Below are 25,014 nucleotides of genomic sequence, written 5' to 3'. Positions count from 1 at the left end.
TCCTGCTTTGCCTCCTCTGGTGCATCTTTGGGAGGAAAAGTCCAGCAAGTCTCAAGTTCAATGAGAAAACTTTCAAATAATTGTGAATATGAGTCTCATACATTGTCCTACAGCCATATTTTAGCAAAGCAATTCTAGAAAGAAGCTGTAGAAAGAGAGATTCAATGATTACTGAAAAAATTCAGGTTAGACTACAAAGAATGTCATGGAGGCAAGGTTGATTATACAATGGAACCGGGTGTTGAACAAGGTCATGAGAGAGCTATCCAATATAAAGTCTCCTTTTAAAATACAACTTTCTTAAAAACTCGAGTCTGTTTTATGTAGCAATTTGACTACAGGCAGAACACTGGATAATGAGTTATCGGATCAAAAATGCTTTCTACACTGCCTAGGATTATGTAAGAAACATCTCTGATCTCATTTCTTAAAAGCCAATAAAACATGCCTGTGTTTATAAGAGCCATTAAGCATTTAGACCCTGATATATGTACATTTTTTAGCCCAGTTGGCTGCTGGGATGAATGAAAGGGGCAATGGATTTCTCAGACCATTTTCTAAACATAATAGATTCAAAAGGAAAAATAAAGTTCCCATTTCCCATGGGCATGAATATCTTACATTCTGCAGACTTAGATTTATTCCAATCTACTTTCTATTAATCTAGCTAATTCATTTGGGTTATTTCCCAACACATCATCCTACATAACAAAAGCCTAGGTGGCATCACGCCCTCACGTGACGCCCTCACTCGATGTCATCACAAGATGGTCGTCACAAGATGGCTGCCACAAGATGGCCACCACAAGATGGCCATGCACACAGCAGAGGTGGCCGCTCTGCGCAGTGAGGCCTGGGGGTCCTGCAGCTCTGTGCGGCTTGGAGGAGGCTGCGTGGAGGAGGCGGGTCCCAGCGGAGGAGGTGGGTCGTGGCAGGGGAGGGCAGTTGTGGGTGATCAGGCCGGCAGGGGAGGGCAGTTGGGGTGATCAGGCCAGCAGGGGAGCAGTTAGGCATTAATCATGCTGGCAGGCAGGCGAGTGGTTAGGAGACAGCAGTCCTGAATTGTGAGAGGAAGTACCCTAACTTAGTGGCATTCGATGGCACAATAAACTGGCAGTTGGACATCCCCTGAGGGGTCCCAGATTGGAGAGGGTGCATGCCGGGTTAAGGGACAACCCCCCGCCCCCTCTGTGCACAAATTTCATGCACTGGGCCTCTAGTATGGTATAAAATAAATGGATGAATAATGATGTGAAGATAACTAATAATTATACCATGTATTATCTCTAGTAGAAGTCATAAAAGTCATGGATTTAAAATCCCCTGCAATATAAATATTCCTTCTTTCTACTCTGTGTTTTAACCTAAAGTTAACATTGTGGAGCTAAATTACTACTTGAATTATGACTGGTGGCATTTTTGAAAAGGAAATGCCAAGCTGTTTTAAGATTTCAAATGACAGAATAACCAAGGGAGAATCAGAACTCAAACTGAGGTTGAGAGAAATCTTTGTCACTAAGAGATTGACATTTTCATTCATCTCCTAATAATTTCAGTCAGAAATGTCTTCCATTATATACAGCCTTAGTCATGTCAGTCATCACTGCTCTGCGATTGAACAGTGAATTCCTCCTACTCTTTTCTGCACACACTCATCCATATATTACTAACTTTATTTTTGGAGTCCTTCCCATTACCCATAGTCAGCTCAATAAAAGGATTCAAGGTGAGCACTGTTCCCAAGGAACTATCTGGTTCTAATCCATTGCCTTCAGGTAAGTAAATAATGAAACCAGCTATCTCAATATTCACATCTTGATCTTCTACATACTAATAAACTTTATACTGAGAGAACCATATTAAATTTGTTCAAGGATAGATCTAAAGTTTAAAATGGTCCTAACACAACATGTCATCTATATATAGAAAAGCCTAAGCCAGTGGTTCTCAACCTTCTGGCCCTTTAATACAGTTCCTCATGTTGTGACCCAACCATAAAATTATTTTCGTTGCTACGTCATAACTGTAATGTTGCTACTGTTATGAATCGTCATGTAAATATCTGATATGCAGGATGGTCTTAGGCGACCCCTGTGAAAGGGTCGTTCAACCGCCAAAGGGGTCACGACACACAGGTTGAGAACCGCTGGCCTAAGCAATTGTTTGACTGTTTGACCATTTGACTGTTCGACCAGTAGGTATGATGTGCACTGACCACCAGAGGGCAAACGCTCAATGAACAGGCATGGAGACATGGAACAGACTGATGAATCTCAGAGGGAAGGGGGGAAGGGGAAAGGTGGGAAGAGATTAACCAAAGATCTTATATACTAGAAGCCTGGTACACAGATTTATGCACCTGGTGGGGTCCCTCGGCCTGGCCTGCAGGGATCAGGCCAAACCAGCAGTCTGACATCCCCTGAGGGGTCTCAGATTGCAAGAGAGTGCAGGCCAGGTTGAGGGACCCCACCAGTGCATGAATCCGTGCACTGGGCCTCTAGTGTTCCAATATAATCAGCTTTGGGGATTTCTGTCTCATTCTTTCCTCAAGCTCAGCCATTTGGTATGTTTTTAGATTCCCAGATTTATTCACCATCTTGTTTAATCAAGACACTTTTGAGTATATCCTGTAATTCAGCAGGAGATATTTAAACTAATGTTTCTCAAAGTATCTGTGATAAAGGATGAGTTTTAAAAAATGTTCTCACTGTCATAGACCAACAGTTTTGTAAAATACAATTGAATTACTAATAAACAATACTGGATATCAGCAAGATCACATTGCTATAAAAGCTTCTAAGATCTTACTCTCAATTTCTGTACTTACTGTTGGGCAGGTCCTGGTCAATCAGCAGCTCCTCACTCCCTCCCCTGTGTTTTGGAAGGTGCACTTGCTTGCCTTCCCTGTTCCCAGAAGATGATCCAAGGATACAGCCTTGAGATAGAAATGTGGTATTGAGACTATCAGGAGTGGGTATGTGATTCAACCAGGTAGGGCCTCTACTACATAAACTTCCCTTCCCCCCCCCCCCCCACATTTTACTCTCTTTTTTTCTTTTTTGTGCCTTTAAAAAATATTTCCCCCACTGACTCTCTCCACCCAACTCCTCCCCCTCCCCAGGCCTTCACCACACTATTGTCTGTCCATGGCTTATGCATATATGCATGTAAATTCTTTGGTTAATCTCTTCCACCTCCTTCCCTCCTACACCTCTCTCTCCCCACTTCCCTCTAACATTTGTCAGTCTGTTGCATACTTCAACATCTTTGGATCTATTTTGTTCATTAGATTCCACATATAAGTGAGATCATATAATACTTGTCTTTCTCTGACTGGCTCATTTCACTTAGCATAATACTCTCCAGGTCCCTCCATGCTGACTCAAAGGGTAAGAGAAACGTTTAAGATTTGGCAAGTAGGGGCAGGAATCTACTCATCTTTCCACCTCCCAAGAGGTTGAAGTAATTTCCATACTCTGCCCACTTTAATAAATTTCGTTGCTGTATCCTACATGGTCTGGAGTTTCTCCACACTCTCTTTTATCAAATAGGATAAACTACTTTAAGAGTCTGACCAATTCAGAAGATAATGGAAGACTTTTTAATGGCTGTTCAGATATTAAATTTCTTCAAAATATCTATGTTTTTAATACTACTTTAAATAATGGCACTGTCATTGCTAGTTACTACTTGGCTATTGAGATCAGCTGTACTCAGTTATTTTTTCTTCAGTCTTTAGGCTTCACCAATACTTACATTTGGGGAGTTTTTTTAAGTTTCCCCTAAATATACCATGGGATTATTTCCCTTCTGAAGTCTACCCCTGGTTGAATCTGTCTTCCAGTTGGTCTGAATCAGCTTAATAATTGTTTCTGCCTCCTAGAGTCAGAAATAGCACAGTCTCAGGTTAGGTTCCTAGAAGCAGAGCCTGCAATAGAGGTTTGGGGCATGAGTTTTATTGAGGGAGTGCTTTTCAGGAAGAAAAATAAGGTGTGTGTGTGTGGGGGGGGGGGGGCAGGGGAGAAACCTGTAAGAATGAGGCAGGATAGGGAAGAGCAAAATACTGAAGAAGGTTGTAGTCTCATGTAGCCTGATCCATTTGGGAGGCGGCGGGCGGACGGGGCGGGGCGGGGGGGGGGGGTGTTGGTCGTATATGTGGTTGGTAGAGGGGTTGCTATGGGTAAAAATCACAATGCAGAGTTGTCCTGCCTGTAACAGTCTATTATTGTCTGTCCTCAGTAGGGGAATATATAACCTCCCAAGCATCTAGCCATGGGACTTGAAGAAGATGGAAGATATGTGCATAGGTTTGGTATAGGTTATCTGGGTATAGCAGCATCTACTACAGAACAAACCATGCAGTGCTCAAATCCATTGACCTCTCACAGTAAGTTCACCCCATCTAGATATAACTAGTCCTGAATCCTAATTTGTCACAATTCCCAGTGAAACTTACAAGAGAAAGGTTAGAGGAAGAAAGTAGATTTCTGCAGTGGTAGTTGGTCCCAAGGCTGTAACTGATGCTTATTAACACCCTCCTTTACCACCTATTCTTGATTTCCCTCATCCCTGGCTACTACTTCCATAGTCTAAGTGGCTTGCCTGGTGGGGTGACTTAGATACACATCACTGAAGAGTCTGGGCTCTACCTTACTCTGCCTTATCAATCTGTGGTTGACACACTTGCCCATTTACAGTTAAAATTGGGTATGGGAGGATCACAAGGTGCCTCAGTAGATCACCTGAATGCCAATTATGTTCCTCCCACCCCCATTTTGTATCAGGCTTACCTCCTCATAATGATCGGCATCAACTATGTCTGGCAGTGTGGGAACTCCTTTGTGTGCCTGCTAGTCTACCGGCACAAGGAGCCTTAAGTGACCAGCTGGCAGGCCCCTCTGTGAACAAGGACCTTCTAGACCCACAGGGACAAATGTTGTGAGAGTGGGAAGCACAAAGTCCCCAAGAAGGCCATTAGCAATAATGGGAAGCAGTGCTGTCTCCGACTTCTATCCCTTGATTCCCCAGCCCATGTGGCCAACCTGTTTGGGACACAGTACCATAAAATGGCTTTGAAAGACAGCCCCCCCTCCTCACAGGGTGTCTTCTTCATACCTGGCATGTCAACTGTGCCTTCCAATGACCTTTTTCATAGCGCTATCAAGCAGGCAACTTCTGTATGATGAAGTATGTGGTAAGGCCAACGGATATCATTTTCATGTATCTGTAAAATGGGGATAATAAAATCACTATCCTACAGGGTTTTATGCTGGAGAGTCTTGATTGTCTCCCCACATCTGTTCTCTCCTTTCTGGATACATGGCTGATCAACTAACAATTATGTTTCCAATCTCCCTTAACTAACTCGAAGCAACTATGTGACTAAGTGTTAACCACTGTACAATGCTGGATTTACTTGGCTAAAGGAAATTCTTTATCCTATATTTATATACTCTTTCATCCCTTTGCTCCCAGTTGTTTGAAAATGATGATTATGGGTGATGAATGGTGATGGTGAAGCTTAATGCTGAGGATGGCAGAGCCATCCTGCTAGCCTGGATTCATGGAGAGCTCTGTGGAGCAGAACAACCCATCTAACAGCAGTGCATTGTTGTAGGAGAAATCAATGTCTGTAATAGTCAAGGCCCGATTAAGCAATTGACCCATGGCAACACTCAAAGTGTCAGAATTAGGATTTAAACCCTAGTCTGTCTGGCAAGCATTCCAAAATGCAAGTGTCTTTGTTATTTAATTGAGTTTCATATTTACATAAAAAATAGTGAGGCCCTAATCCAGCGGTTATCAACCTGTGGGTCGCGACCCCTGAAAACACATCCTGCATATCAGATATTTGCATTACTATTCATAACAGTAGCAACATTACAGTGATGAAGTAGCAACAAAAATAATTTTATGGTTGGGGGTCACCACAACATGAGGAACTGTATTAAAGGGTCGCGGCATTAGGAAGGTTGAGAACCACTGCGAGTCAGATTATCATCCCTGAGAATTTACATTTATTAGATTCCCTTGAAGGTCAGGAGGGACCCTTCCTACCGTGGGTGGCATTTTCTCTGAAGCCAGGGCCCAGCGAGGTGATCATGAAAGGAGTCTAAGCCTCACTAAAAAGGCTGCCTGTGAGGTCCACTTGGGTAGGGAGAAATTGAGGGCAAAAGAAGCAAGGGGCTTTGAGGCCAGGGGCTGTCTGTCTGTCCCTTTAGGGATATAAAGAACAGGTGAGGCACAGTGAAAACCAGTAAAGATAGAGGGATAAGCAGTAGCAGTCACAGCAAGGAATTTCAGACCCTGCACAAAGACTATTTTAACCTTTATCTCCATGGTCTGTACATATTTACTTTTTCGAAAACTTCCAGGTTAGTAGGCTATGAGATCTCCATGTTACCTCCTTGGGGGAGGTAAAATCTTTTATGCTAACAGCTCTTATCATTTCACCATATTCCGCTTGCAAAGGATTTAGTCATTTAATGGTTCATTTGCTCAGATTGACTATTTAATATCTGTACAGACAGCTTCTCCAGGCTTGACTGCATCTGCATCTAAGGTGACTTGATTGACAGCTCTGCTATACAACGGCAGTAGGGGGCCTCTAGGATTGCAAGGCAAGGGAAGGGGAACCAGGGTTTATTGAACACGCACTATACATTCGACATTTTAAACATCTTCTTTTACTTCCACTAACGTATGACATTTTATCATCCCAGTTTTCAGAGATGAGAAACCTGAAGTTTAAAGAGGTTACATAACTTACCCAAGATTACAAATTTAGTAAGTGGAGGAACTGGTGTTCAAGCTCAGCCCCCTCTGACTCAGTAGTCTGTGCCCTTGCCACTGTCTTTCCTCTGTGCCCACTCCCACGAGGATGCTCCCATTCAGACTGAACTGAATTTCCTCTATAACAGCAGTTCTCAACCTGTGGGTTGTGACCCCTTTGGCGGTCGAACGACCCTTTCACAGGGGTCGCCTAAGACCATCCTGCATATCAGATTTACATTACGATTCATAACAGTAGCAACATTACAGTTATGAAGTAGCAATGAAAATAATTTTATGGTTGGGTCACAACATGAGGAACTGTATTTAAAGGGCCAGAAGGTTGAGAACCACTGCTCTGTAATGAGGGGGACAAAGGTCCTGACCTCCTGTAACTGGATAAAATGAAATAATGTGTACACCCAGCACAGTACCTGGCAGTAGCAGATGTTGAATGTGCTGAAAAACACATAGACATTTTCTGTATGTAAGCATGAAATGAACAGTTTTAATGGCATTTCATTTTGCATCGAAGCCAAGATCTAAGGAACTGAGTCGTCAGCTTGATCAGCCTCTGTGAGCTGTCAATGGACAGTTGGGCTAATTGCTCCTTTTTGGGAGTAAGTGAAGTTGATCATATTAAGACACACAAAAAATATTGTGGCAATGGACTTTTCTTGGTTGTCCCTGGAGGCAAACGAAAGCAAGCGAGTGGAAGTGACAGAAGGTAGACGCCAACAACATTTTAAAAGTCCAGCTGTCAGATGTCTTCTAAAGAAGTAAAGGTCACTGAGCATGTCCAGGCTGACTAGGGGCCCACCTGCCAAGGGTGGTATATGACAGCATCCTGAAATGGGCAAGACACTGAACTACAAAGTCCTGATCCAGTCAGTCCCTTGGCCAAGTTTCTATGGCATTTTTGTAGGTTGGGGAGAAGAGTTCTAGTTCCTTCCTGGGTAATTTCAGGACACCCCAACCTTGAAATTTATATGCATTATGCTTGATCAGAGACTGTTTTCTTTTGCAAAAGCACTTTCCCATTTGTCATTCCCCACACCTTTGGAGGGAGGAGCCGTGTTGAGCATCTGCTCCCGGATCTCTGTCCTGTCCTCCAGCTACGAGAAGAACACCCCCGTTCCTGTGGGGGCGCAAGGCTTGGCTCTCTTTTTAGAAATTCCCTTCTGTGCTGTGCTAATCACACCCTCAGTACATTTTACATCTTATTTTTAGGAGCAAAGTATAAAGAGTCCTAGAACCGACAGCAGTTTCTGTGGCAACTTGTCTCGCCCCCTTGCTTGTCCAGCTGCGCAGAATGAAATTCTAAAAGGGGCCATTTTACATCACGTAAAGAAGATCCACAGTGAAGGGGCTTTTAAAGTGAAGGTTTCTTCTAAGTTAAGTGGGAACTAGCCGGGAATTAGGTTGGGGGAGATGAATAAAAGAAATAGAACCTTTACTTAGAACTAGAACTATTATAAAGTCCCAGGTGTTCACAGGCATGCCCTAGTTGCCCTGATTTTTTTTTCCTCAGGGCATGATTTTAGATGCAAAAATAGCATTTAGACCAATGAAAACTAGGTTTGAATATTTATATCAGAAGAGTTTGTTGATAAATTCCTCTTCCACCTCCTCCCCTCAAAGACTCTTCCTGCATAACTCTCCAAGCAAGACTAGATTATAAATTGGCTTTTCAAAATCACCTTGAATAGCTTTCTTAAGGCAATTCTCCCAGCTCCCAGCAGGCTGTCACCAAATTCTCTTTTCCTGACACAAACAGGCAGAGTCTCCGTGGGCAGGGCCTGGGCTTGTAAAAGCAGCACCCTCAGAGTGTGATTTGGGGGACACCAAAAGACCACTAGTCCAGCCTGGCAGGCATGGCTCAGTGGTTGAGCGTCAACCTATGAACCAGGCGTTCACAGTTCAATTTCTGGTCATGGGGGCTTGATCCCCATTGTGAGGCATGCAGGAAGCAGCCGATCAAATGATTCTCTCTCTACCTCTCCCTTCCTCTCTGAAATCAATACTATATAATTAAAGGTTAATATGCAAATCAACTGAACGGGGGAACAACCAGTCGCTATGATGCACACTGACCACCAGGGGGCAGACGCTCAATGCAGGAGCTGCCCCCTGGTGGTCAGTGCACTCCCACAGGGGGTGCTCCGTTCAGCCAGAAGCCCTGAGCCAGGCTCACCACTGGTGAGCTCAGCGGCCGTGGCGGGAGCCTCTCCCGCCTCAGCGGCAGCGCTAAGGATGTCCGATTGCTGGCTTAGGCCCATGGGGCGCGGGCTCACAGACTGCGAGAGGGTGCAAGCCAGGCTGAGGGAACACCGCCCCCTCCCCCCGCCCCCAAGTGCACAAATTTCATGCATAGGGCCTCTAGTAAAAATATAAAATTTTTAAAAATACCACTAGTCTAGAAAAATCTCCTCCAAGGCCATGTCATGTCCCAGATTATCATACCCACTGCTTTGTGTTAAGTCATTTGCTTCCACAGGCTTCTGGGAGGAATGACATTTTATAATCAAATTTATATTACATATTTTGTTATCTTCTAAGAAAACATGAGGTGTCCCCAAATCAAAAATACATTTCTCATAAGGCCATTAGTAGAGAGGCCACAGAAAAGAATAAATAAATATATACCAAACCTAAACTGCACTTACACATTAACTGAGCTCCAAGTTTCCTGAAGCCTGAAATTTTTATTATGATTCATTATATGATTATCACCTGTTAAGAGCAAAGCCACCAGTTTGTCAGGTGAAAGACATTTTTTCTGATACTAAATTCTTAAAAGTGACTCTGTATGTTGGAAACAGCAGAATGAAGTTTTTTTTCAACAGTAATTCAGGAAAAGATGCAAACCATTCTCCACATGGCAATTTATTATATTAACCTTTGGTGAAGTTTTAGATTATAACCTCAAAATAAAACTCAGTGAAGTCACCAATGTAATGCTTTAAAACACTGGACAGGCACACTGCATTAACTCAATCTGCGTAAGCAGACTGGCTCCAGGAACAACTGGAGAAGGGGATCAAGGGAAAATGGCATAAAGAGCTAGATTTTGATAGGAACAATGGCAATGAAAGCCAACCTATGGGGTCAGCTGAGATGTAGTGGGGTTGAGGCCAGCAATCAGGCATGGGAAACTGATCACATTAAAGGGAGAAGAGTAACTAGAAAAATGGAAGGAGGATGGAAAGAGGAAGTGAGAGGGTCAAAGAAACTATACTTCCTTTACTTATAACTGGAATCAATATCATGGTTTCTTCTCTGTATTTCTCCAGTGGTAAGAGCTCCATAAGATTCTTAAGTATACAATTTTAATAAAAATTAAAATGTAAGGGAATGGTAGAATAGACAGTTTGCACTGATTAAGTGATACCCAAGCACTTGATCCCATTGAATTGAATTTGGCCTCTGTTTGGGTAGAACTTACTTTTACATCACTCCCACCTTTCCTATAGCCTCCCTGCTCTGGGACTATCTCACCCAAGGCTCTGTGGATCACTGTAGAAATGAGAATGCCTTTCTCTCAGTTTCTTCTTTCTCAGCTGAAATGATTACTAACAACTACTTGGAATTTTAAACACAGAATTTCTTGGTAAATTCTACCCATACCAAATTCTTCCTGCTGTTGCCCCTCTGAAGTTCTCTTATTCTTTATCTGAATGCCCCAAATTTCCTAACAGTTTCCTCACAACTCCAAGCTTAACTCATCTTACCTGACGAATGTTAGCATATTTAGTGGAGGACTTTAGCCCACTCACATTTATTTTAACCACCTGCATATTTAGTCACATTCCTGGCTTTTGATTTTAAATTCTCTTTTTCACAATTTCCTATTTGCAGTTGGTTCTCCCGAATTTCTGACTTATATTGGAGGACCAGGTGTTCCTTTTCTTCCCCTCTACAGCAGGGACACTTTTTTCTGTTATGGGCCAGATAATAAATATTTTAGACTCTGTAGGCCACATGGTCTCTGTCACAACTCCTCAATACTGATGTTATAGTATGGAAGCAGCCAAAGACAATACAAAATGAATGACCATGGCTGTGTTTCAATAAAACTTTGTTTACAAAACAAGCAGCAGGCCAAATTTGACCTGTGGCCATAATTTACTAACCCTTGTTGTCGAGGATTAGAAGTTTCACATCCTTCATTTTTTAAAAAAAATTTTACTTATTGACGAGAGAGAGAGAGAGAGAGAGAGAGAGAGAGAGAGAGAGAGAGAGAAAGAGAATGAATCATTCATTCATTGGTTGATTCTTATATGTGTCCTGACCAGGATCAAACCTGAAACCTTGGCAACTCTCTAACCAACTGAGCTATCCAATCAGGGCACATCTTTCTTTTTTAACAAACATACCTTTCATTAATAGAATACACATTCAGCCCTAGTTGGTTTGGCTCAGTGGATAGAGTGTTGGCCTGTGGAGGGTCCAAAGTTTGATTCCAGTAAAGGGCATATGCCAGGATTGTGGGCTCTATCCCCAGTAGAGAGCATGCAGGAGGCAACCAATCAATGATCCTCATCATTGATGTTTCTATCTCTCTTCCCTTCTCCCTTCCTTTCTGAAATCAATAAAAAATATTTTTAAAAACTGTTAAAAAATAGAATACACATTCAACTTCTATGACAGATAATCTGAACAGTAGGACTTAAAATAATAATTTTTCTGATTATGTATAAGCAGTCAGCAGCTGCTTTGACTACACCATGGTATCAGGACCCAGAATTCCATCTAATTGTTCCCATCACTTAGGTGTCACCTGTACCTACCTCCTCAACCACATTTCAGCCTCTGAAGGGCATGCACCTTCTCTTTAAGGACACAGCCTGGAAGATGCACATATCACTTTCCCAAGTCCCTTTTATCAGAAGTTTGTCATAGGTTACACCTGGGTTATAAGGTAGCCTGAGATATGTAGACAAACTGGGAAGCCATGTATCCAACTTCAAATCTTATGACTAAGAAGATGGGGAGGATGGTTATGGGCAATCTCTGAGACAACTAAAACTTTGATTTTCTGATTTGCTTCAAAGGTTAATTAGAGGCTATAACCCCTCATACAATCAAAACAAAACCTTTCACACATATGTATTTCACACATTTAAAATCCAGTTATGTTTTTACTGTTGTCATCTCCCTAGATTCGTGTTCTTCTAACTCCCATAGAGTTTCTGGTGAACTCCATACCCTTATTTAATAGATGTGACTGTTTTACCAATGATCATTTTCTAAGATCTGACCTCCAAACTTTCAAGACAATTAGTCTATATTTTTCCTTTTTTTCCTCCTTTTTTTCATAGAGAAAGAACAAGCAGCACCTGGGGAAAGACCTGGGTTTCATTACTGTAATCTACGCAAGAGTTTTCTGTGTAGGGTTGGACAACATGAAATGAGGTATCTGTCATGTGGTCTGACACTGAGTGAAGGAACAACCCTCCACAGATAACATGACAGTGAATTAATTCCCTGCTGTTATAACTGTTCTGAGAACCTCAGTCATCAGCCACCTTTATAAATAATTTTCCATTCGTATATATGGGTATCTGACAGTGTGTTTGCATTCACATAAGGAAGAAAAGCCAAAATTATTTGGCTTGCAATCAACAACTGCCTCTATTTTTGTTTTGCAGTGCTCTCATTCAGTGCATTTTAATATGTTTTTAACAATGCATGAATTTGAGTCAGAGGAACTGGAGGAAAAGCTGGGATGACACACATGTATTACAGGATATAAAGGGATGAGACGTCATCTATTGTTTGCCATGCCAACAACCCTTAAATTAGTGCCCTTTCCCCTTCAGAACTGAATTGTTCTCATTACAGCGGCTGGGCACAAGTAGGTTGGCATAATTTGGTGTTTTCTGTTAGCAAGTTTTAAATCTGAAGTCATGCTTGAGTTAATCTCCAAGTTCTCTCTTACCCAGATTTTATCAGCTTTAGAGTTCTGGTTTTGGAAGGCTTCTTCCATATATGTCATTAAATGTTTATAGTTCATTGTGTGGAGATAGATCTTGACAGGAGCAAAGATAGACAGGAAATGCAATAATGTTTTCTTTAAAGGCTAGACTATCTCTTTTTCTGAATACTATCCTCCTGCTCTTTGGCCAATGATGTTAACCCAACAGTGAAACAAACTAACATTTAAAAGCATTGAAGTATATGAATTTTTTAATAAGTGAAAAAGCAATTTGGACGCCCTCATTTAAGTCTTATGGTGTAGTCCCTATATCAGAGACAAATAAGTATATTTAAGTTACCTGCAGTTTTGCTGAATCTGGAGTCTGAATGTTAAGTTGCCGAAACTGAAAAACTGCCATCTGGGACTCCATAACTAAGTTCTTCATGTTAAAATGGAAATTGAAATCTATTCTATGGACAAACCCTTGTTAGGTTTTGCATTGCAGATAGATGTAAAGCATATAACTCCATATTAATTTTGGGAGATCCCTGAACCACTGAAATAACACAAATATAGATGCCTCAGACCAAGATATTTTCATTCCGTTTAGAAATAGGAATTGGATATGTCTTTAGCAAGACTGTGTCTTTGCAGGAAAGTGTCTTTTTTCTAAATATGTGTTTGAACTGTACTGAATGCGTCCTAAAAGGGTAGTTATTAAAGACCAAATAACCTAGACTTTGGTTAATATGTTGCCCATTAATTACTGTGATTGCCTTGCAGTAGAAGGTGTGGGGTATCAGACCACATTGAGTTTTCCACCTGTCAGTCAGACTGGATTGAAAAAAAGAGAGGCAGGCTTTGGATTGAGGGAAGGAGATCTCTCTCTCTCTCTCTCTCTCTCTCTCTCTCTCTCTCTCTCTCTCTCTTTCTCTCTCTCCCTCTCTCTCTCTGAAAGGCTGTGAGAGGTGGAAACGAAGCTCTTGGGAGAAAGAACATGGGATGTGCTATTTGTGAGCACAAGCAGGTGCTTGCACGTTAGTGACAGATCAGGAGAAATGGCCTGTGTGGGACTTCTGTGAAGGGACGTGGTCCATGGGTTCTACTTAACTGATTTAGCCCACAATTTCCCAAACGTATTCAAATAAGGAACCCCGATGCTCTATAACACTTTTTAAGATGCCATAGAATACTTTTTGGAAGAATATGCTAGAAAAAATGGTATTAGCCACACTTCCTCTTAGCATGAATTGGAATCACCCAGATGGCTTGTTGGAACACATATTGCTGGCCCATTCCCAACGTTTCAGTAGGTCTGGGGTGGCCCTGGAAGATCTGCATTTATAACAAGTTCCGGGCTGCATGCTGGTGCAGGAATCACACTTATAAAATGAATCACAAATTAAAATAATCTGTTTTTTTCTTTCTCTTTCTGGAGTAACACAAATCAGAGCAAGTAGTCATTAAAATAACGGCCAGATATGAAAAGCTCACAGCTAACATCATACTTGATGGTGAAAAACTGAAAGCTTTTCCTCTAAGATCAGGAACAAGGCAAGGATGCCCATTCTTGACATTTCTATTCAATACAGTACTGGAAGTCCTAGCCAGAGCAATTAGGTAAGAAAAAGAAAAGACATCCAAATCAGAAAGGAAGCAAATGTGTCCCTGTTTACAGATGACATGAATATATATATATATATATATATATATATATATATATCCTAAAGACTTCACAGGAAAACTGTTATAGCTAATAAAACAACTCAGTAAACTTACAGGATACAAAATCAATATGCAAAATACAATTGTGTTTCTATATAATAACAACAAAAATCTGAAAAGGAAATTAAGAAAAAATCTCATTTACAATAGTACCAAAAAAACCCCAAAACATTTATAAATAAATTTAGCCAAAGAGATGAAAGACATGTATACTGAAACTATAGAACATTGATGAAAGAAATGAAAGGCACAAATGCTGAGACAGCCTATATTCATGAATTGGAATGTCCATGCTATTCAAAGCAAGTTACAGATTCATTGCAATTCCTATCAAAATGCCATTGGCATTTTTTAAAGAAATAGAAAAAAACAATTCTACATCTCTTATGGAACCACAAAAAGCCATAAATAGACAAATAAACCTTGAGAAAGAACAAAGCCAAAGCCATCACACTTCCTGACTTCAAAATATAAATTCAAACTGACCATAATAACAAAACAAAAAAACATACTCGCATGAAGACAGACATATAGATCAATAGAACAGAATAGGAATAAATCTAAACATATATGGTCAACTGAACTTCAACAAGGGAGCCAAGAACACACAATGGGGAAAGGATAATCTCTTTAAAAAATCATGCTGAGAAAACTGGGTATCCACCTCCAAAATAACGAAATAGGGCTCAACTCAAATGGGATAAAGATTTAAATGTAAGATCTGAAACTGTAAAGCTCCTAGAGGAAAACGGGGGGGGGGGGGGGGGGGGGAGGGGATTTCATGACATCAGCCTGTGCAACCATGGGTATGACCCCAAAAGCACAGCAACAAGACCAAAAATAAACAAGTGGGATTCCATCAAATTGAAAATCTTCTGCACAGCCAATAAAACAATCAACAGAGTGAAAAGACAATGTGTGGAGTGGGAGAAAATATTTATAAACCATATACTAGTATCTGATGAAGGGTTCATCTCCAAAATATATAAAGAACTAGTGGCCCGGTGCACGAAATTCATGCACGAGGGTGGGGGGGAGTGTCCCTCAGCCTGGCCTGCACCCTCTCCAATCTGGGACCCCTCGGGGGATGTCCGATTGCCAGTTTAGGCCCCCAAGGATCGGGCCTAAACCGGCAGTTGGACATCCCTCTCGCAATCTGGGACTGCTGGCTCCTAACCGCTCACCTGCCTGCCTGCCTGATTGCCCCTAACCACTTTGCCTGCTGGCCTGCTTGCCCCCAACTTCCCCCCCGCCAGCCTGATCACCCTGATGTGCCCCCCCCCGCCAGCCTGCTCGCACCCAACTGCCACCCCCTGCCGACCTGATCGCCCCCAACTGACCCCCACTGATGGCCTGCTTGCCCCCAACTGCCCCCCCCTTCCGGCCTGATCACCCCCAATGGCCCCCCTCACCGGCCTGATCACCCACAACTGCCGTCTCATCCTGGCCTGATCACCCACAACTTCCCTCCTCTCTTGGCCCCTAACCGCCTCTACCACGGCCCCACCACCATGGCTTTGTCCAGAAGAACGTCTAGAAGGTCTCCTGAAAAGTCTCCCGGTCTAATTAGCATATTACCCTTTTATTAGTATAGATAGAGGCCTGGTGCATGGGTGCAGGCCAGCTGGTTTGCCCTGAAGGGTGTCCCAGATCAGGGTGGGGGTTCCCTTGGGGGGCAGTGTGGCCTGGGTGAGGGGCCTGTAGTGGTTTTCAGGCCGGCCATGCCCCCATGGGGTGAGGGTCCCTGCTGGGGGGATATGGCCAGCCTGGGTGAGGAGTTGAGGGCTGTTTGCAGGCCCCTCCCTTGGTGGCTGGCTGGGCGACCCAAGCCTCCCACGTGCTCAGGCTGGCTCTGTGGCTGCAGCCCACAGGCCTCTCCTTCAGCGGCCGGCCAGGGCAGGCAGGAAGCTTGGGTCGCCCCCGGCGAGGGAGGAAGCCAGGCTTGTTGCCAGGGGCGACCCAAGCCTTCCGCTCGCTGGGGCCTGCTTCATGGCCGCTGCCCACAGGCCCCTCCTTTGGCAGCCATCCCACCTGCTCTGGCTGGCTCCGTGGCCGCCGCAATCTTTGTCTGGCTAATTTGCATATTCCCTCCTGATTGGCTATGAGGAGTTGTGGAGGTACGGTCAATTTACATACTTGTCTATTATTCGTGTAGATTCCTATAACTTGATAGCAGAAAAACCAAAAAAAAACCCTAAATAAAAACAAAAAAACAACACCGGAATACCCCCATTTAAAAAATGGGTGAAGGACTTGAATAGACATTTTTCCAAAGAAAACATATAAACGGCCAACAGGTATATGAAAAAATGCTTAATATCCCCATTAGTCATCAGGAAAATGCAACAGTGAGATATCACCTCATATCTGTTAGGGTGGTTATTATCAAAATAACAAAAGACAACAATGTGGAAAAATTTAAACCCTTATACACTATTGGTGGGAATACAAAATGGTGTAGCCACTATGGAAAACAGTATGAAGACTTCTCAAAAAATTAAAAATAAAGTTACCACATAATCCAGCAATCCTACTTCTGGGAATTTATCCAAAAGAATTGAATGAAATCAGAATCTTGAACATATATTAGCACTTTCATGCTCTTTGTAGTACTATTCACAATAGCTGAGATATGGAAACAACCTAAGTGTCCATCAACAGATGAAAGACTAAAGAAAATGTGATATATACATACAAATGGAATGTTATGCTACCTTAAAAAATAAGAGAATTCTGCAATTTGTGACAATGTGGAGGAACCTTGAGGACATTATGCTAAGTGACATAAGCCAATCACAGATGAAATACTGAATGACTCTACTTACAATAAGTGTCTAAAATAGAATCAAATAGTAGAATGGTGGTTGCCAGGGACTGGAGAGAAGGAGAAACAGGGAGTTGCTAAACAATATAGTCATTGAAATCACACCATGAGTAGGACATGAATAGAGTTTGTTCTACCCTGGAAACTCCAAGCACACTGATGAAAATCCCATAGACAAAGCTTTAATATACTCATCCTCAAGTATGCAAGGTAATTTAAAAAAATTATCAAGCATCCTATATAATAAAGCCTAATATGCAAATACTTGACTGGGAGTTCAACTGGGAGTTTGACCAGGGGGCCAGCAGCCACTAGGGAACCTACCTGTGCACAAATCTTGTGCATTGGGCCTCTAGTCTATCTACACTAATAAAAGAGAAAAATGGTAATTGGCGTACGGCGCTACCCTTTTCATTGGCTAATCAGGGCTATATGCAAATTAACTGCCAACTAAGATGGCAGTTAACTGCCAACAAAGATGGCGGCTAATTTGCATATGTAGGCACAATGCAGGGAGGCGAAAGGGAAAGCAGGAAGAAGCCCCCTGCCACTGACAGTGATCGGAAACCCAGGGGGGAGCTAAGAGCTGGGGGGCAGGGCAAAGGCGGCCCTGGGGCCGCCTTTGCCCTGCCCCCCAGCCATGATCGGAGAATCAGGCGCCTTTGCCGCCCTGGCCAGTGATAGCAGGAAGTAGGGGTGGAGACGGCGATGGAAGCTGGGCACGGTCGAAGCTGGCAGTCCCGGGAGCTAGGGGTCCCTTGCCTGGGCCTAAAGCGGAGCCCACAATCGCGGGGCCGCTGCAGCTGCGGGTCCCTGCTGCCCGAGCCAGACGCCTCAGCCAGAGGCGTCAGGTCTGGGCAACCGCGGGGAGCTGGGGGTCTCCTGCCCAGGCCTAATGCTTCGGCCAGAGGCGTTAGGCCTGGGCAGGGGCGGAGCCTGCAACTGAGGGGAGCTGGGGGTCCCCTGTCCAGGCCTGACACCTCTGCCGGAGGCCTCAGGCCTGGTCAAGGGGCCAATCCGGTGATTGGTGATCGGAGGGTGATGAGGGTCAACTCCTCTGGCAGAGGCATCAGGCCTGGGTGGGGGGCGGAGCCGGGGATTGGAGGGATATGATAGTCCCCTTGCCCAGGCCTGAAGCCTGGGTCAGAGGCGTCAGGCTTGGGTGGGGGGTGGAGCAAGCAATCAGAGGGAGATGGGGGTCCCCTGCCCAGGCATGATTCCTGGGCCAGAGGCCTCAGGCCTGGGCGGGGGTCAGAGCCAGTGATCGGGGGGAGATGGGGGTCCCATGTCCAAGCCTGACACCTCTGGTAGAGGCGTCAGGCCTGGGCAAGGGGCAGAGCCAGCAATCGGAGGGGTCTGGGGGTCCCCTGCCCAGGCCTGATGCCTGGGCCAGAGGCATCAGGCCTGGGCTGGGGGCAGAACCAGTGATGGGGGGAAGTGAGGGTCCCCTGCCCATTTCGCAGGCCGATCCTGCGATTGGAGGGTGATGGGGGTCAACGCCTGAGGGCTCCCAGTATGTGAGAGGGGGCAGGCTGGGCTGAGGGACACTCCCCCCCCCAACACACACACCCAGTGCACGAATTTCGTGCACCGGGCCCCTAGTATATATATAAAAGCCTAAGTAACCATTATGACCGGATGACTGGCCAGTAACTATGACGTGCACTGACCACCAGGGGGCAGATGCTCAATGCACGAGCTGCTCCCGGGTGGTCATTGAGCTCCCACAGCCAACCTCCTGTGGCCACCCAACCTTCCGCAGTGCCTCCCCTCACCCTGACCGGCCAGCCCCGATTGGCCCCGATCGGCAGCCAATGCCAAGGGACCCCACCTGTGCGCAAATTCCTGTTTATTATCTTATCCATGTGTCCTGGCTATTTTAACCATTTTACAACTTAAGTGTCTTTTTTTGTTTTTTGTTTTTAAAATGTTTTTTAAAATTAATTTTTGGAGAGGGAGAGAAAGAAACATTGATGTGAAAGCTAAATATCCACTGGCTGCCTCCTGCATGCCCCCTACTGGAGATTGAGCCTGAAACCCAGGCATGTGCCCTAACCAGGAATTGAACTATCAACCTTTTGATGCATGGGACACTGCTCAACCAACTGAGTCACACTAGCTAGGGCAACTTAAGTGTGTTTTTGTTTCAAGTATAAGAAAATTGAAAATAGTTTTACTAATTAATATTAGCTATAGTAAATTCTCTGCAATCTTGCCACCTTTAGAGCCATGTGGGCATGCTGGTTTATGTTATCACGGCAGTTCGACATCTAGTCAATTAAATCTGAAGAAACCCAGTCAGTCATTAGGCGATTTGGAATGTAAAACAATAAACAACCGGTTTTGTTGATTGCTTTGGCTGAATTGATTAAATGCCTCAGAGAAATAGAGGAAACACTTCAGTATGACAGCTTTACATTTCTGCTTTCCAGTAATTACAGTCTCTGTTGAGCCAAGACTTCCAACGGGAAAACAGAAAATTTCTGAATTGGTGTCTCATTTGCAATATATTATTATCTTCATTATATTTACCTGAAACAGAGAATTAGCAAAACCAAAACCAAAGTAGAGCAGAAGAGATGAGCTGCCTGTCCCCAGCCAGAGTTCATCTACAGAAGTTAAATATGCACACGGTAACTATTTCTGTCTCCATGAGGCAATTATTAGCCCACAAATTCAAATGTGCTTCACTCCAAGTTGCTTCAGGGTGGCATTGCCTCTTGGCACATCTGCCTGCTGTGATGAACTTTAAGAAAATGTCAAGGTCACTCATTCTGTGTTTCAAAGTCTTAGGGAACCTTTCATCTATCCATCTTCTTATAATATGCATCTTAATGACTGTGGCAGTCCTGAACTTGTACTGCTCAGATATCAACTGTGATGAGTAGAATCTAAGGTGCTGGTAGCTGCCTCTCAGAATGTACCACTGCATTTGCACCAAGGTCACAATTCCCATAGGTTGCTCCCAGCCAATGACTGAGCATGATGCAGGTACAAATGTGGTCCTATTCCTGTGCAGCACGAGACTCTTTCAATGGGTAACTTGACGCAAGGACTCCCAATGGCCTTGGCTGAACCTTTTGGAACTGCACTGCAGTCTGAGACCATTACTGCCCAACCTTCCTTCCCTCTGCTTCCAAGGGATCAGACCTTTGTTTCCCTCTGAGGACTCTTTCTGCCCGCTCCCCCTTTATCCTTCACAGCTGTTACCCTCTCTTGCACATCTAACCCCATCTTGGCATCTGCTTCTTGGAGGACCCAAACTCATAATGATTATTATTTTTATACTACCTCACACAGCAAAATCAAGGTAATCTGTGGTTTATGAATGAATTTTAAATAATGGGGAAAAATAATGCTGGACCTAGAGTAAAAAAACAAACACCTGAAAGTTTTCTTGTCAGGGTCACAAATTAACTATAATCTGGCTTCTCCTGATAGATACCCTCTATTATTCAAAGACTGATGTAGACATATTGAAAACCATATTTTATATAAAATATATAGGTTTTTATTAACTAATACACTTTAGATCATTTTATTTCTGCTTGGAAGTTTTTCCTATTGGAAAATCATTATGAAAAGTATAGAACATTATTTAAAAAAAAAAAAACCCACCTAGTTCTAGCGTCCAAAGATACTATGATAACCACAGTTGCCATTTTAGTATGTTTTGTCTGTATTTTTAAATATATTTTTATTGACTTCAGAGGGGAAGGGAGAGGGAAAGAGAAAGAGAAACATCAATGATGAGAGAGAATCATTGATTGGCTGCCTCCTGCATATCCCCTATAGTGATCAAGCCCGCAACCCATGCATCTGCCCTTAGCCAACACTCTATCCACTGAGCCAAACCATCTAGGGCTAGTCTGATTATATATATATATATATATATATATATATATATATATATACACACACATACATACATACATACACACACACACACACACAGGTGAAATACTATAGACATAAATTTAGTATCCTGCTTTCCCCCCACGGTATTAATTTTTATAGAACACTTTTAATGGCTACACAATATTTTATTGTGCATTATCCTATCATTCCATTATCCTCTTATTTACTTAACTATTCCCTTATTCTTGGAATTCAGGTAATTTCTAGTTTTCTAATTATAGGCTATTAAAGAGAGTCTATAATGAATATCTTGTTCATAAAACTTTAGTCTGCATTTTGGGACTTTCTTCCCTTTATATAGATCCTTAGAAGTCCATCCTGGCTTCCTGATAAGCCTGCAGCTTGAGAGAATCAACAGGCTTACTCCCCATATGCACATAGCATGTTAGAAGGATACAGGCCTGGCCGTAAGAAGACTCACTATCCCACTAACTAGCCAGCTGTCCTACATAAAAACAAGTCTCTTTACCTCAGAGTCCACAAGTATAAAATCAAGGAGCTGATTTAGATTATCCCTACCAGTCCACTCATGCTTAATATTCCTAAACTCTTATTTAGTGACATAATTTTCCCTATGCCTTTAGGGCTGTACAGACACAAAGGAATACCACTGGTAATGGATCCTGGGACATTATAATATTACTATCGTTATAGCACAGAGAACAATCAATATTATATATAAATATGGTTGGTCCTGTGATTCTCCTCTAACTCATATAACTTGTCTGTGTGTTTTTAAATTACTTTTGGTTTCTAAGTATTAAGAAGTACATCATAGCTATGTGACCCTGCTCACTGAGGCTTCTAATATTAACCCAAAGCAAAATATTGTTAGGTATTAAAATATCACATTTAAAATGTTTTATTTGTGTTTCCTGAATTTAGATCTGGCTCAATCTTCATATAAGGAATGTTTTAAGTGTTTTCCTGTGCATGACCTTGTGCTAGGGACTGGTTCACAAAGATGTTATGTTTGATGCTGCAGAAAATCTCATTGGAAAACCACAACGCTGAGGACAAAGGAGCATCTAAACAACCCATCTGAATCTCAGTGCCTGGCAGGGGGGAGGGTCTCTCGCCGGAGGTCAGGGAAGGAGGGCTGTGAGGAATTCTGGGTTTGGGGAGGCTGGAACTGGTACAATATTGTGCTCCTCAGAGAGAAGATACGTGAATGAAGGAAATGGGATTAGGAAGCTTTTCATATGAAGTGGCAAGGCTTAGGATCTGCCAGAAAGAGAACATTTAAAGATCTGGATCTAAATCGGGAAAGATTTTTTTTCCTGATAAAGGTGGAAACAGAACCATCTAATGTTTTACAGATTAAAAATAAGCCAGAGGCAGAATAAACAGGAATGATAATAACTTAAGAAAGGCAAGTCTTAGCATATGGCAGTGAGTCCAATGGGAGTCAGTGTGGAGACCAGCAGCTGAACCAAGTTACTCACTTGGTAGGAGTTTGTGGTGTGGGGGGATTAAAATTTGCCGAGAATGGAGGAAATGGCCAGGAATACTGAGGAGGTGGTAGCCTCTGAAAACTCTGTCCACAAATTGTTGGGATTCCTGCCAGGAAGTTCTTGAAGGAGAAAAAGTGGACATGAGGCCAGACATCTAGAAGAACCTGTCACAGTTTAAGCCACAAGCTCAGGAACATGAATGTGTTTGAGTCTCGAGAGTGGGAATAGCTCCAGAGGACCATGCCCCAGAGTCTAGTGAGTCTGCCTATGGATGAGCCAACCCCTCTGAGAACCTTGTACCTACTTTAGTCGCTCTCCTTCAGCCCTTCACCTAATGGGTCTGCCCCCACCCCCAATTCCACCCCTACCACTTCTCTCCTCAAGCTTTGGAGTCCCTCCTCCCCTTCTGGCATCCAATGCTAGCATCTCATGACTCCTCCATTCCCTCTTCATCCAGCTGTACCTCCCCCTGGGTCACTTCACCTGCCCTTCATCTTGATCCAGCCTACTTTTCCTCACCAGATGCTACAGTGAGGCCTCCATCAGATATTCACAAGAAAGCCTTGGCTACCATGGCCACCAAGATTTGGGCATCTGCCCTCTATGGGAATGAGACTGAATTGAAGAGATCATGAAGTGAGACCAAGCAATTTCCAGTAATTCCATTTCCAAAGCCATATCAGGAGTCAGTGCAGCCGATGATAGTGACTCGATTGAGATGCGGCTCACAGCCATTCCTGTTATCAAACAGTCTCGAGCTGTCAATGATGAGTGTTGCTGTGTCCTCATCTCCTCTTTTACCAGCTGTCTTCATGGCTCTGAAACCAAGTGCTACAATATGGCTTGCCAGCAGAAGCTTTTCAAAAAACCGACATCTGTCCCAGGAGAGGTCACCTAGATGGTCCCCTGGCCAGGAGAGCAGCAGGATGCACTGGGACCTGCTTCATAATGAAGTTCAGCAGGATAACTATTTCCAAGAAAGGACCAAGAGCATGACAGACACCAGAATAGAGGAGCCCTACTGAGGAAGGAGTCTGGTTGGAAGCAAATGTTTTTTAATGGACTTGCATCACCTCACCTTCATCAGGACTAAAGGACAGAGGCTGTTCCTCCCCTTCCCCTTCTTCCAGATCCAGAACCCCCTTTAGACACCCAGGGAATACCCTCCTGCATCCCTGCCAATCTCACACATCCTATTTGCCAGTGGAAAGAACCTATCAGACAGGAAGTAAGGAAAAGAAAGGGCTGATTAGGTTAAAACTGAAAATACATCTTTTTAATGAGCAAGACTAACATATCATGACCAACAACATTTTATCACAATTGGGCAATAAAGCTATTTGGAAAGTAGCAAGTACTATAAATTAATTGGGGAAGAAAGTGTTCATCATGGGAAGAGCTTCTGAAATGGAAGGGAAAGCTTTGTTTTTTGACTTGACCTGGATAGTAGTTACATTTATAAAAATTCATGAGTATAAAAATAAGTGTTTATAAACACAAATTTTCTATGTCATTATTGTATTTTCCAATAAAAATTATTTTAAAAGAGAGAATGATACTAAAAGACACAATCACTAAATATAATATGTGGACCTTATTTGATCCTGATTTGAACAAACCAGTTACAAAATATTTGTGAATTCGAAAAATTAGAACATTGGCTACATCTTTGATGACATTTAGGAATTATTGGCTAATTTTAGATGTGACAATGCTACTGTGTGTTTTATAAAAGAATCCTTAATATTTAAAGATACAGACTGAAATATTTTTAGATAGTGTTTGAGATTACTTTAAAATAACCCAGGTAGGGTAGGAATGGCAGCTAGGAGTATAACTGAAACAAACTGATGATTGGTGAGACTAGTTGCACAGAACATGGGCGTTCGTTATACTATACTTTTGTGCATGTTTGAACATTTGCGTAGTAGCAAATTTCTTTTAGTGACATGACTGAGATGAATTGTCCATCAGCAAAAGAAAGATGGGCCCATAAGTTCTGTATGTGGATTGCTCAAGCAGCTTCCTTTCTCAGTCAGCTCTCTGAAGTTTCTGCCTGCATGGGACAACTGTCCAAGTAAACCAAAACTTTAGGGCCAAGTGTCCAGCTAAAATACCAAGTCCCTGAATACCAAGTATCCCCAGGCTCCTTTCAGATCAGACTGGGAAAACAAAACTCCTCTCAGGAGCACTAGAGACCAGGAAGCGCAGGCTAACCTGCAGGCCATGTACTGTCCAGGGGCTGGCGCCCAGGTTGGCACACCTGATAGGACAGAACTGCCCATTCCATTCTGCAGGGTTTCGGGTCCAGACTTAAACGCTGTCTCTGAACTGCCCCCCACACTTGAACAGCTGTTCAGGCTCAAGTTAGTGCCCAAGTAAAACATAATCATACCGGCTGT

General features: G+C 43.1%; 1 pseudogene; it reads left to right on the top strand.

Moving 5' to 3' along the window:
* The first annotated feature begins 809 nt into the window (after positions 1-809).
* On the top strand, positions 810-23,705 carry LOC118678156 (annotated as a pseudogene).
* Positions 23,706-25,014: the final 1,309 nt, after the last annotated feature.

This window comes from Myotis myotis, unplaced genomic scaffold (genome assembly GCF_014108235.1).
Source record: "Myotis myotis isolate mMyoMyo1 unplaced genomic scaffold, mMyoMyo1.p scaffold_m19_p_1, whole genome shotgun sequence".
In the NCBI taxonomy this organism is placed as follows: Eukaryota; Metazoa; Chordata; class Mammalia; order Chiroptera; family Vespertilionidae; genus Myotis; species Myotis myotis.
Note: the sequence above shows the minus strand (reverse complement) of the source record. Positions and strands in the feature narration are given on the sequence as shown.